This window comes from Pongo pygmaeus, chromosome 17, assembly GCF_028885625.2.
Source record: "Pongo pygmaeus isolate AG05252 chromosome 17, NHGRI_mPonPyg2-v2.0_pri, whole genome shotgun sequence".
In the NCBI taxonomy this organism is placed as follows: Eukaryota; Metazoa; Chordata; class Mammalia; order Primates; family Hominidae; genus Pongo; species Pongo pygmaeus.
The window spans coordinates 24,293,299-24,307,406 of NC_072390.2; the positions used below are offsets into that span (position 1 = coordinate 24,293,299).

The 14,108-nt window shown below is 46.3% G+C and overlaps 1 protein-coding gene across 25 annotated transcripts in view; it reads right to left on the reverse strand.

Moving 5' to 3' along the window:
• Window positions 1-14,108, reverse strand: part of MPPE1 (metallophosphoesterase 1) — a 59,454-nt gene that overhangs the window by 24,384 nt on the left and 20,962 nt on the right. For 8 of the 25 annotated variants that reach the window (XM_054460612.2, XM_063653393.1, XM_054460607.2 and 5 more), the window contains exon 1: window positions 340-607. The gene's annotated coding sequence lies outside the window, so the exon portion shown is untranslated. Of the gene's footprint in view, window positions 1-35; window positions 608-1,229; window positions 1,317-6,706; window positions 6,748-7,947; window positions 8,054-14,108 lie in introns of those variants that run through there. The other 17 variants (XM_063653397.1, XM_063653387.1, XM_054460599.2 and 14 more) reach the window with 6 other exon arrangements.

The following is a 14,108-nucleotide window of genomic DNA, read 5'->3' on the forward strand; positions in this document are numbered from 1 at the left end:
CCAAAATATTAAAAAAATACTTAATATGCACTGACCTGTAGTTTTTCTCTAGTTCACTATCTTAAATATATTAATTGCAATCTCATCAACGGCGACTTGCATTTGAAATTTTCCACCTTAAGCGGTATTTTTTGATAAGATGGATTTTTAAAAAATCTGCACCAGTAAACTACAGTGAGAGACCCCTGCAAAGTAATACATGGGCCTTAAGTCATCGAGATTTTCCAGCAAATAATTTGCAGAATGCTGTTTTTCCTAGGTTAACTTGCAATCCTAAAACGGAAGGAGGTTCCGTTTTTAGAAGTTTAAATGTTGTCACACGGGCGCAAGAATACATACAACAGCTGCTTTCCAGCTCTGCGCACAACGCCAGGCAGATGGGGAGCACCGGGTGGTGCGGGAGCCCTTTCATCAGGGCAGGGCGGCTTCTGTGGCCGAGGGACCCGGGAACTGCAGCCCGAGCCGGCGCGCACCCAGCCAACTTCCTGTTTCCGCGGTAGCGCGCGGGCCTGTCACTGAAGCCCCGCCCCGGTGACCTCAGGCGGCTGGGGAAGACCGAGTCTTCCCGGAGCCGCTTCGTCCGCCTGGCGCCTGAGTCCCACAGCCGGCTTGCGGAAGCGGGTCGTCTGAAGGGGCCCGGCGGGTGGCTCCCGGGGCTCCGCGGCCTGTGATCCCCAGAGCGGACAACCCCAGCTGGGGCTCCCTGCGCAACTCGGAGAGTAAAGGCCGGAACCTACGCTCGGCGGCCGCGTCGCGGCCCCTAGCGCCCTCCCCGAAGTGCCTGGCAGGCTCGGCAGTCCGAGTGTCGCGTTACAGAGCCCCCTGGGCAGTCACCGCTAAGGGCGGGGGCCGCGGGAAAGGCATTTTGGGGACACAGGAGAGCTGCGAGGGCGACGCACGGGCGAGCTGTCGTTAGGGCCCAGAAAAGGCCCGTTGCGGGGCGCACAGGCGGGCAGGGGAACTCGCGCCCGTCGCCGCGCGCCCGGCCTCCTGACGCCAGGGCCGGCTTCTGAGCACAGCCACCGCGGCGGCCGGGGGCGGCCACTGCTCCCTGCGAGCCCGCGTCCCCGCCCCAGAAGCCCCCCGAGCCCGCGTCCGAGCTCCAGGCCCTGGAGGAGCCGGGCGGGCAGCTGACAGCCCCGGAGCCGCTCCCGGGCTCCCCGCGCGGTGGCAGCCAGGCCGTGCCTCCCGGTTCCCCTCCCGCGCCGCGCTGCCCCTCCGGGACCCACCAGGCCTAGCTGCGCCTCTTTCCTCTGCGGCTCCCGCGGAGCCTTGGAAAGTGCCCTCCAGAGATGTGCTTAGGAAGTGTGTGATGAATAAAGGAGACAATCAGGATAACTATAATATTTATTATGCACTTGTTTTCTCACTGATGTTACTAATTTTAATGGTGTAGCACGGCGTGTTCCAGTTTTCTAAGTGATCTCACATCCGTTCAAAAAATCCTCAAAATAAGCCTGTATATTAAAAGCAGGAGCCATTATTCCATATTTCAAGAAGTAAACATGCTCAGAGTAATAATCCACATAGAGCCTTCCAACCAGTCAATTCTGGTACATTTTCACAAATCTATGAGTGTGGTTAATACACGGAGATGTGGTATGAGGAATTATATAGGACACAGCCAGCAAGATGCCTGGTATACAATAAGTATGCGGTAAATGCTTATTAAGAATATTGTAATATCTTCAGATGTGATCAGGTGAACAACTTTGACATAATCGAAACTGGGACAGCCTGATTCCATAAACACACTAATATGACACCGTGGATTGTCTGCAGCCTCACCTCTAAAGTATTCTCTCTGACTAACAAAGAAAGGGAAACTAGAACCAGTTAAGCTTATAACACTAATCACAGGCTAAAGGAAATACAGGGTCCAAATGAACCCATTAGATCACACCACCAGGAAGTAATCTGCCAAATCCAGAATGTGGGAAATTCTACAAACCAAATGACCCAATTTCTTTATTCAAAAATAAATGTTCAGAGGCTGAAGTAGAATTGCTTAAGGCCAGAGTTCAAGGCTGTAGTGAGCTATGATCACAGCTGTGAATAGCCACTGCACTCCAGGCTGGGCAACACAGCTAGACCCCCCATGTCTTTAAAAAAAGAGGGTGGGGGGAGCTTGAGAGACACATTAGCCAAATGCAATTTGTGGACCTTGTTTGGGTCATGACTAAGACAAACAAACTTTTACATAAATAAATGGCATTTTTAAAAACATTGGGGGCCAGGCGCGGTGGTTCTCGCCTGTAATCCCAGCACTTTGGGAGGCCGAGGCGGGCAGATCACGAGGTCAGGAGATCGAGACCATCCTGGCTAACACGGTGAAACCCCATCTCTACTAAAAAAAAATACAAAAAATTAGCCGGGCGTGGTGGCGGGTGCCTGTAGTCCCAGCTACTCGGGAGGTTGAGGCAGGAGAATGGCGTGAACCCGGGAGGCAGAGCTTGCAGTGAGCCCAGATCATGCCACTGCACTCCAGCCTGGGCGACAGAGTAGACTCCATCTCAGAAAAAAAAAAAAAATGGGAAACTTAAACATGAACTGAATGTTAGGTGACATTAAATAATTACAGGTAATTTTATTACGATAATACCATAGTGGCTATGATTTTTAAAGGCCTCAGAGAGACATATTAACATATTTACAGGCAAATTATATTATTTCTGGGATTTGCTTTAATAAAATTTAATAACAAATTCCTGCAGTGTTTTAGAGAACAAAGTGAGAGATAGGAGAACAATATTGGCAAAGTGTTTAATGTTTAAGCAAGGAGATGGGTACATGGGCATTCTGCTAGGCCTAATTATGCCCCCCAAACATGTCCACATTCTAATCTTCAAACCTGTGAACAAGTTACCTGACATGGCAAAAGGGGCTTTGCAAGTATGTGATGAAGAACCTTGAGATGGGAGATGATTCTGGATTGTCCCAGTGAGCCCAGTCTCATTGGGTCCTTCCGAGAATCTTTACCTGCAAATGAGAATTGGAAAGAGACGGAACAATGGAAGGAAGTTCAGAGAGATTCAACCTGACAAGGATGTGGCCGCTGGTGCTGACTCCGGAGATGGAGGAAGGGGCCACAAGCCCAGGAATGCCACAGGTGGCCTCTCAAGGGTGGAAAAGGCAAGGAATGAATGATCCTGCAGATGCTCAGATGTCCTGCCATCACCTGAATTTTAGCCCAGTGAGCCCCGTGTGGGCTCCTGACCTACAGGACTTGTAGGGTAGTAAATTTGGGTTGTTTTAGGTCATTAAAGTGGCAGTAATTTGTTACAGCAGCCATAGTAAACTAATACAAGCATTTGCTATATTTCTCTCTATGTTTTTGTAAGTTTAAGATTTTTTTCGGCCAGGTGCGGTGGCTTACGCCTGTAATCCCAGCACTTCGGGAGGCCGAGGAGGGCAGATCACAAGGTCAGGAGTTCGAGATCAGCCTGGCCAATATGGTGAAACCCCGGCTCTACTAAAAATACAGAAATTAGCCAGGAGTGGTAGCATGCGTCTGTATTCCCAGCTACTCGGGAGGCTGAGGCAGGAGAATCACTTGAACCCAGGAGGCGGAGGTTGCAGTGAGCCGAGATCATGCCACTGCACTCCAGCCTGGATGACAGAGTGAGATTCTGTCTAAAAAAAAAAAAAAAAATTGTAATAAAATATTTATTAAGTCCATAAAACATAAACCTAAGAAATACATTTTTAAAGTAATTCATTTACACCTGAAATGTAATCTGACCAACCATAGAATTATACCATGCATTTTAATTTCCAGAAGAATTATATGTCATAAATCCTTTTTTAAAAAGCATTGTTGAGTATGGTTAGTAAAATAATGTTAATTTTCGAAATCACAGATATACTAAAGCATGGCATGACCTATTCCTGACTTTATTTATTTATTTAATTTTGAGACAGAGTCTTACTTTGTCACCCAGACTGGAGTGCAGTGGCTCATTCTCGGCTCACTGCAACCTCTGCTTCCTGGGTTCAAGTCATGCTCCTGCCTCAGCTTCCCGAGTGGCCGGGATTACAGGCACCTGCCACCGCACCCAGCTAATTTTTGCATTTTTAGTAGAGACAGGGTTTTGCCATGTTGGCCAGGCTGGTCTTGAACTCCTGACCTCAAGTGATCCGCCCACCTCGGCCTCCCAAAATGCTGGGATTACAGGTCTGAGCCACTGCGCCTAGCCCCATTCCTAACTTTAGAATTAGTTTATCTACACCGATTGTTATCAAAATCTGCGTATTGACAGGACTTTTAAGATGCTAACATTTATAAAGGTAATTTTCCTTCTAGCATATATTAATTTCAGGAAACAGATAAAACAATTAATAAATAAAATATATAAAACAGAATTGTTAAAGAAAATAATCTTCCCAAATGTGTAAAAGTAGAATAGTTTAAAAAGCAGTACTGAATATTTTAATGTAATTTCTAATTTTCAATTAATGAATATTAGGCATTTTCTATTATATGGATAAATTACCCACATTTTGTCAAATTTGCTAAAACAGTCCGGGCGCGGTGGCTCACACCTGTAATCCTAGCACTTTGGGAGGCCAAGGCGGGCAGATCACTGGAAGTCAGGAGTTTGAGGCCAGCCTGGCCAACATGGTAAAACCCTATCTCTACAAAGAATATAAAAAAATTACCCAGGCGTAGTGGCGGGCGCCTGTAATCCTAGCTGCTCCGGAGCCAAAGGAAGAGGCAGGAGAATCACTTGAACTCTGGAGGCAGAGGTTGCAGTGAGCTGATATCGCGCCACTGCACTCCAGCCTGGGCAACAAGAGTGAAACTCCATCTCAAAAAAAAAAATTGCTAAAACAGATAATATTTATTAAAGTCCATAGTTTTAACTAATTTTATTAGTTGACTTTTAATGCCATTAACCAATTTTTTTTTTTTTTGAGACCAAATCTGGTTCTGTCGCCCAGGCTGGAGTGCAGTAGCATGATCTCGGCTCACTGCAACCTCCGCCTCCTGGGTTTAAGGGATTCTCATGCCTCAGCCTCCAGGGTAGCTGGGATTACAAGTGTGTGTCACCGTACCTGGCTTTTTTTTTTTTTTTTTTTTCTGTAGAGACAGGGTTTCCCTATGTTGGCAAGGCTGTTCACAAACTCCTCACCTCAAGTGATCTGCCTGCCTCAGCCTTGTAAAGTGCTAGGATTACAGGCTTGAGCCACCACACCCGGCCTACTTGGGGTTTTTGGTTTTGTTTCTTGAGACAAGGTTTCATTGTGTTCCCAGGGTGGCCTCAAACTCCCGGGTTTAAGTGATCCTCCCATCTCAGCCTCCTAAGTAACTGGGACCAGAGGTGTTCCCCGATGTGCCGGGCTAGCTGGTTTCAATTCTGTAGAATACTCTTAAATCACAGTTTCCTCTCTAAACATCTTCAGTGTCATATTTTACTTCACTGTCTTGTAAACTACTTTTCTGTGGGAGCAGCTACAATCGATAACATTGTGGTATACATAGTGGTATATACATTGTTGTGATATACATTGTTGTGTTGTGGTAACATTGCGGTATCTTTGCCGCCTTGTATTTAAAAAATCCTGGCTTACACTAAGGAGGCCTTGGAAACTCCAATATAAAATGGTGTTTGAGAGCCTCGAAGACAAAACTGAGAGATTTTTCTTTTTTTTTAAGATAGGATCAGGCCAGGCCACGCGGCTCACACCTGTGATCCAGCACTTTGGGAGGCCCAGGCAGGCAGATGACTTGAGCTCAGACGTTTGAGACCAGGTTGGGCAACATGGCAAGACCACATCATACAAAAAATACAAAAATTAGCTGGGCGTGGTGGCATGCGCCTGTAATCCCAGCCACTAGGGAGGCTGAGGCATGAAAATCGCTTGAGCTTGGGAGGAGGAGGTTGCAGTGAGTCAAGATTGCGCCACTGCAATCCAGCCTGGGCAACAGAGCGAGACTCTAGCTCAAAAAATAATAATAATAAAAATAAGGCTAGAGGTGGTGGCTCACGCCTGTAATCCCAATACTTAGGGAGGCTGAGGTAGATGGGTCACCTAAGGTCAGGAGCTCAAAACCCAACATGCTTAAAACCCACTGCTTAAAAAAAATAATAAAAAATTAGCCCAGTGTAATGACACACACCTGTAGTCCCAGCTATCCTGGAGGCTGAGGCAGGAGAATCGCTTGAACCCAGGAGGTGGAGGTTACAGTGAGCCGAGATAGCACCACTGCACTCCAGCCTGGGCAACAGAGCAAGACTGTCGTAAGAAAACAAAAAACAGGTGGGGCCTGGCTCCCCACCTGCCAGCTCCAGGACTGCCCCTTCCTGGGCCAACTGACCAAACAACTGGGAAGAGCCCCCAACTCCAACAGGATTATTTTCCCAGGAGGAGTTACAGATGCAGCCACAGATTGATGATCTGCCTTAACATGATCGGAGATGCTTTGTAATCTGCTGTCCAGCTGAAAGCGCTCATGTTATGAGGAAGAAACTACAAATGATGTTCAAATCTATTTTAAACTATTTTGGGCCATTTTTTTGTACCTTTGGGTTCAGGCATTATTTGGGGGGTTTTGTTTCCAAAGTAACTAAATAAAGTAATAGTGCTTATTAAAAAAAAAGAAAACAAAAAACAAAAAGAAAACTACATTCATTATCTCGCAGACCCCACTGGTCAGGAGTCTGGGGCATGGTTTAGCGGGTCCAGCTGCAATCCAGCTGCTCACCAGGCTGTGGCAGTGGCATCTGCATCTTCTGAGTTGTCTTCCTGTGGGGAAAAGCAAGAGAGATCAGATTGTTACTATGTCTGTGTAGAAAGAAGTAGACATAAGAGACTCCATTTTGTTCTGTACTAAGAAAAATTCTTCTGCCTCCAGATGCTATTAATCTGTGACCTTACCCCCAACCCCATGCTCTCTGAAACATGTGCTGTGTCAAACTCAGGGTTAAATGTATTAAGGGTTGTGCAAGATGTGCTTTGTTAAACAAATGCTTGAAGGCAGCATGCTCCTTAAGAGTCATCACCACTCCCTAATCTCAAGTACCCAGGGACACAAAAACTGCGCAAGGCCGCAGGGACCTCTGCCTAGGAAAGCCAGGTATTGTCCAAGGTTTCTCCCCATGTGATAGTCTGAAATATGGCCTCATGGGAAGGGAAAGACCTGACCGTCCCCCAGCCCGACACCCGTAAAGGGTCTGTGCTGAGGAGGATTAGTATAAGAGGAAGGCATGCCTCTTGCAGTTGGGACAAGAGGAAGGCATCTGTCTCCTGCCCGTCCCTGGGCAATGGAATGTCTCGGTATAAAACCCGATTGTACGTTCCATCTACTGAGATAGGGAAAAACTGCCTTAGGGCTGGAGGTGAGACATGCGGGCAGCAATACTGCTTAGCAAAGCATTGAGATGTTTATGTGTATGCATATCTAAAGCACAGCACTTGATTCTTTACCTTGTCTATGATGCAAAGACCTTTGTTCACGTGTTTGTCTGCTGACCCTCTCACCACTATTGTCTTGTGACCATGACACATCCCCCTCTCTGAGAAACACCGACAAATAATCAATAAATACTAAGGGAACTCAGAAGCCAGGGGGATCCTCCATATGCTGAACGCTGGTCCCCTGGGTCCCCTTATTTCTTTCTCTATACTTTGTCTCTCTGTCTTTTTCTTTTCCAAGTCTCTCATTCCACCTAACGAGAAACACCCACAGGTTTGGAGGGGCGACCCACGCCCTTCATCTTCCATCTCCCTGGCTTTGGGATGAATTCAGTTCCTTGTGGTCATAGGTTTAGGCTCTCAGCTCCCAGAGCCACCTACCAATCTCAGCCCAGTGACCCTCCCCCAGCACAGGCAGTTGCTTCTTAAAGGCCAACAGAAGAAAGTGTCTCTGCTGCCTCATCTTTCTCCAGCTTCCATCCCTGACATCTGGACCCTGTTAACAGGTGCAGGTGATTAGATCAGGCTCACCCAAGATCATCTCTCTTTTGAATGGCTTAATACCAACTCATTAGGGGCCTTCATTACATCTGTGATATCCCTTCACTTTTGCCAGCGCAGGCTACAGAGTGAGACACTGTGTCCAAAAAAAAAAAAGAAAAGAATTCTTTTATTTATAAAATTGTTTATTAGAAGTTTCCTTTTGATAGTGAGCTCTCCTTCTGCTTTTATTTTATTTTTTGAGACTGAGTCTCCCTCCATCACCCAGGCTGGGGTGCAGTAGCCCAATCTCAGCTCACTGCAATGTCTGCCTCCTGGGCTCAAGCAATTGTCCTGCCTCAGTCTCCCGAGTACCTGGGACTACAGGCATGTGCCACCATGCCTGGCAAATTTCTGTATTTTTTAATAGAGACAGGGTTTTGCTATGTTGGCCAGACTGGCCTGCGAATTCCTGACCTCAGGTGATCCTCCCACCTCGGCCTCCCAAAGTACTGGGATTACAGGCATGAGCCACCATGCCCGGCTGCAATATTTTTCTTAAGATAAATGTTTTCTGGCCAGGCCCTGTGGCTCACGCCTGTAATCCCAACACTTTGGGAGGCTGAGGCAGGTGGATCACTTGAGGTCAGGAGTTCTAGACCAGACTGGCCAACACGGTGAAACCCCATCTCTACTAAAAATATTAGCTGGGCGTGGTGGCACATGCCTGTAATCCCAGCTACTCCGGAGGCTGATGGAGGAGAATCACGTGAACCCAGGAGGCGGAGGTTGCAGTGAGCCGAGATCGCGCGATTGCACTCTAGCATAGGCGACAGAGCGAGACTCCATCTCAAAAAAAAAAAAAAAGATAAAAGATAAACGTTTCTGTATCCTGTTTGTTTGTTTGTTTGTTTTGAGACAGCATCTTGCTCTGTCACCCAGGCTGGAGTGCAGTGGCACAATCTCAGCTCACTGCAACCTCTGCCTCCCAGGTTCAAGTGATTATCCTGCCTCAGCCTCCCGAGTAACTGGTACTACAGTCGTGCACCACCACGCTAATTTCTGTATTTTTAGTAGAGATGGGGTTTCACCATGTTGGCCAGGCTGGTCTTGAACCCCTAACCTCAGGTGATCCACCCACCTCGGCCCCCGAAAGTACTGGGATTACAGGCGTGAGCCACCAAGCCTGGCCTTCTGACCCTGTTTTAGATTATGATGCCTGAGGTTTAAAGTATAAACTACTCCAGGCTGGGCGTGGTGGCTTACGCCTGTAATCCCAGCACTTTGGGAGGCCAAGGCGGGTGAATCATGAGGTCAGGAGTTCGAGACCAGCCTGGCCAACATGGTGAAACCCCCATCTCTATTAAAAATACAAAAAATTAGTTGAGCATGTTGGCGGGAGCCTGTAATCCCAGCTACTTGGGAGGCTGAGGCAAGAGAATCACTTGAACTCGGGAGGCAGAGGTTGCAGTGAGCCGAGATCATACCACTGCACTCCAACCCAGGTGATAGTGTGAGACTCCATCTCAAAAAAAAAAGGAAGAAAGAAAGTATTACCTATTCCATCTATTTTCTTTCCCTATGAGTAGTGCTTGCACTGTGATCTTACAGATCACAGAAGGCTGGCCACAGTGACTCACACCTGTAATCCCAGCACTTTGGGAGGCTGAGGTGGGAGGATCCTTTAAGCCCAGGAGTTCAAGACCAGCCTGGAAAACATGGCAAAAACCAGTCTCTACCAAAAAAAAAAAAGCCAGGCTTCGTGGCATGCTCTTGTAGTCCCAGGTACCTGAGAGGCTAAGGTGGGAGGATTGCTTGAGCCCAGGAGGTCAAGGCTTCAGTGAGCTGAGCTCTTGCCACTGCACTGCAGCCTGGGCAACAGAGTGAGACCCTGTCTCAAATAAATAAATAAATTACAGAGAACTATGGGGGGTGGGGAGGTTGTCACATGATACATTATAGTCAATCTGCACTAAGATGTTAAATGATTGATACATTTTATATCATTATAATTTACAAATTATCTACCTACCTCCTGTGTCTAATACAATCCCAGACAGATTTGAAACTCTTTGAGAGACGGGCCAAGCTTCATACTTATTTATAACCACAATAGCATTTAGTAGAATCCAACACATCACTGATTCCCAATCAAAATGTATGGAATGAGTGGAAAACAGTAAGATGTGCTATGTGGTTGTCAGAGATTCTGGTTTAGGGAGCCTTGATTTAGTTACTTTTCGGGGTAATTCCTTTTAAGCAGCTTGGTTGTTAGAACTTCCTTGGGAAAGTTACTGTGATTATTTTGCATTCATGTGCTTAGTTCAAGACAAGAGTCCATAGTTCAAATCATTGAAAATGACTCATTAAAATTTTCCTTTTTTTTTTTTCTAATAAACATGGAAGAAGAGCCATTTATCCATTAGGTACTACGGATCGAGCAACTAAATGGCAAAAGTAAAAATCCCTACACAAGGTTTAGAACAAAAGTAGTTGACAAGGTATCCCCACAAACCCCAAATGTAAGAGGGGTGAGGAGGAACCACAGACAGCTGCAAGACCTGAGTGAAGTCAGCAAATGCACAGATAAAAACAAGGGCATGACGAAGCATCTGGTGGACATGAAGAGAGGAGAATCCAAAAATAGCATCAGGTTCCCCCAGGAAAGTGTGGCGAGAACAGCAGCTGAAAACAGGAAGGATTTCACCCCATGCGGTAGTGAGTGAGTGCAACGGGCCCATGGTGAGACCTGAAAGCCTAGAGCAATCCTTCCTTCCGGGATTAAGACCCCTCACAGAGGGGAGACTCTTAAGATGGAATGATAATTTTGCATGATGTAGACTAGAGAAATGTAAGAAAGAGAAAGTGCAGAAAAAGGTGAGAAAAGGGAAATTTCCTAAGGCAAGCTTCCCTATTTTAGCACACTAATTAAAACAACAGAAAAGTTTGTGAGGTGCTATGGTCTGACGTTTGTGTTCACTCCTCCCAATTCACATGTTGATATCTCATCACCAATATGATGATATTAGGAAGAAGGGCTTTTGGGAGGTGATTATGTCATGATGGTGGAGCCCTTACAAATGGGATTAGTGCCCTTATGAAAGAGGCCCCAGAGAGCTCCCTAACCTTTCCACTACCGGCACCTGAGGACACAGCAGGAAGGCACTGTGTGGACCAGGAGGCAGGACCTCACGAGACACTAAATCTACCAATGTCTGTATTTGTCAAGTCCAGTCTTGATCTTAGACTCCCCAGCCTCCAGAACTGTGAAAAATAAATTTCTATGGTCTATAAGCCACTCAGTTTATGGCATTTTGTTAAAGGAGCCCAAATGAACCAAGACACTAGATGAAGTTGCAAAAGCTCTCCGGAACTCTGCCTCCTTCTAGGTGTTAATGAGAAGTAACCTGCCTAAGGAGGAGCACTTGAGAAGAAATGACATCAACGATGTACAAAGTTATCATAAGAAAAACAATGAAGGCCAGGTGCGGTGGCTCACACCTGTAATCCCAGCAATCTCACCTCTACAAAAAATAAAAAATAAAAAAATCAGCCAGGTATGGTGGCATGTGCCTGTAGTTCCAGCTACTCAGGAGGCTGAGGTGGGAAGACACTTTGAGCCTGCGAGGTTGAGGGTGCTATGAGCTATGATTGCGCCACTGCACTCTAGCCTGGGCAACAGAGCGAGACCTAAAGAAAGAAAGAGAGAGAGGAAGGGAGAAAGAGAAGAAGGGAAGAGGGGAGGAAGGGAGGAAGAAGACATTTGTACACACAATGAAAGCATACCACAAAGACATGACCATAAAACAGATAAAAGCTGTAGCCTACAGTTTCAGAACAAGCTGAAGACCTTAAGGGAGTAAATAGAAGATATGAAGTAATAACATAAATCTGAATTAGGAAAACTTAGAAATTAAGTAACACTTCAGAAAAAGAATTAAAAATAAAAGGAAAAAAGTAGGCCGGGCGTGGTAGCTCATGCCTGTAATCCCAGCACTTTGGGAGGCTGAGGCGGGTGGATCACGAGGTCAGGAGATCGAGACCATCCTGGCTAACACGGTGAAACCCCGCCTCTACTAAAATTACAAAAAATTAGTCGGGCGCGGTGGCGGGTGCCTGTAGTCACAGCTACTCTGGAGGCTGAGGCAGGAGAATGGCGTGAACCCAGGAGGCGGAGCTTGCAGTGAGCCGAGATCACGCCACTGCACTCCAGCCTGGGTGACAGAGCAAGACTCCCTCTCAAAAAAAAATAAATAAAAAATTAAAAAAAGAAAAAGAAAAAAGTAAGAAATATAAACTACATAGCAGTACCTACTTCACAATATTGCTGTAAGAATTAAACACTTTATATAAAATGTTGGACTTGTGCCTGCCACATAGTTAGCACTCAGTAAGGATTACCTGTTAATCTAATTATGTTGTTCAACCAGAGACAGGACCATAAGCTGGGTGGGTGTCCTGTGTGCCAACAGTGGCGGGGGGCCTGTCTTGTCTGCGTGTGTCTCCTCCATCCGCAGGTAGTGTGTGACCTCCTGCAGCAGTAGGGTTTGGGGAGCAGGTGAGCTATGGCAGTCAAGAGAGATGACCACTCCACCACTCTTTGTCACAGCATACTAACTACTGTGGTCCTGGCCTCTCCAACCCATCAGTCACTTGACTTTTAGCAAATGCCAAGCACAAATGTCTCCCCAACACCTAGACTCAACACACACCCCACAGTGGGCACATCCTATATATACATATATGACTTGCATGTGCTAAATGTTACACAAAACAATAAAAATTCCACACATTTTGCCCAACTCACAATGTAGAAACACAATCCCTACTTCATTTTTTTTTACGTAAATTTGACATTTTTATGACTATCTTAGAAGTCCTGTGAATTTTTCTTTTTTCTTTCTCTCCTTTTTTTTTTTGTTTTTGTTTTTGGGCAGAGATGAGGTCTTGCTATGTTGTCCAGGCTGGTCTCAAACTCCTGGCGTCAAGCAATCCTCCTGCCTCAGCCTCCCAAAGTCCTAGGATTACAGGTATGAGCCACTGCACCTAGCCAAAGTCCTGTGAATTTTAATGCATGTTCTTTTTTTTTTTTTTTTTTTTGCCAGCAGCAGAAAAATAATGATTTGGGTTTCTTTTTCTCACCAGTGTTTCTATGACTCTATATCAATATCCTAGCCAGGGATCTGCTGCCAGGACTTCTCCCCGGGTTCTAGGCAAGAGCAGAGGAATGATTCAATTCTCACCCAGCCAGAAGAGTAGCATTTCCATGTACCACAGAAGGAAGGCGTGTAGTACAGAAAGAGAGAAGATAGAACTACTCATCACACCAGGGTCTGCCCTACAGGTTTGAGATGGACAGAATCTAAGAAGGGCTGACCTGTTTCAGGATTTTTGTTTGTTTTTTGAGATAGAGTCTCACTCTGTCGCCCAGGCTGGAGTGCAATGGCGCGATCTTGGCTCACTGCAACCTCCGCCTCCCAGGTTCAAGCGATTCTCCTGCCTCAGCCTCCTGAGTAGCTGGGATTATAGGCATGTGCCACCACGCCCAGTTAATTTTTGTATTTTTAGTAGAGATGGGGTTTCACCATGTTGGCCAGGCTGGTCTCGAACTCCTGACATCAGGTGATCCACCTGCCTTAGCCTCCCAAAGTGCTGGGATTACAGGTGTGAGCCACCGCAGCCAGGCTGTTTGAGGATTTAAGGTCTACTAGGAAATGTTTTAACTTCCCAAGGTTAAAAAACAAAAAAGAAGCCGCTCTTCCTCCCAGCTGCCACAGAACAGGCCACCACACTGTAATATGTCAATCCTGCCAAGATATACTACCTTTTTACAAATTGTCAGCCTCAGTTCTGGTAGGTAGAGAGTCCCCTCTTCGAATCCTGCCTGTGCATGTCTCATCTGAGGGCTAGTCTGCCTAGCTGCCTGCAGGTTTGCACCACCCCATCTGAGATGATCCGCCCTAGACAGTGATGCTGTATGTAAGCCAGGTGCTGTGCTTACTCCTGTGTGAGCAGCATGTACATCCCATGTGGGGGTCCCTGGCTTCCAGTTCCTTTGTCACTCACGGAAGATCATATCATTAATACATTCTGGAAATGACAAAAAGAATAAATTTCTCAATAAGAAAACATAAGTGCTCACAATTCACTAAGGATTTTGCAGATTTCCCAATCATTATACATCCACGCCACCAGGAATACGCCCATCAAAT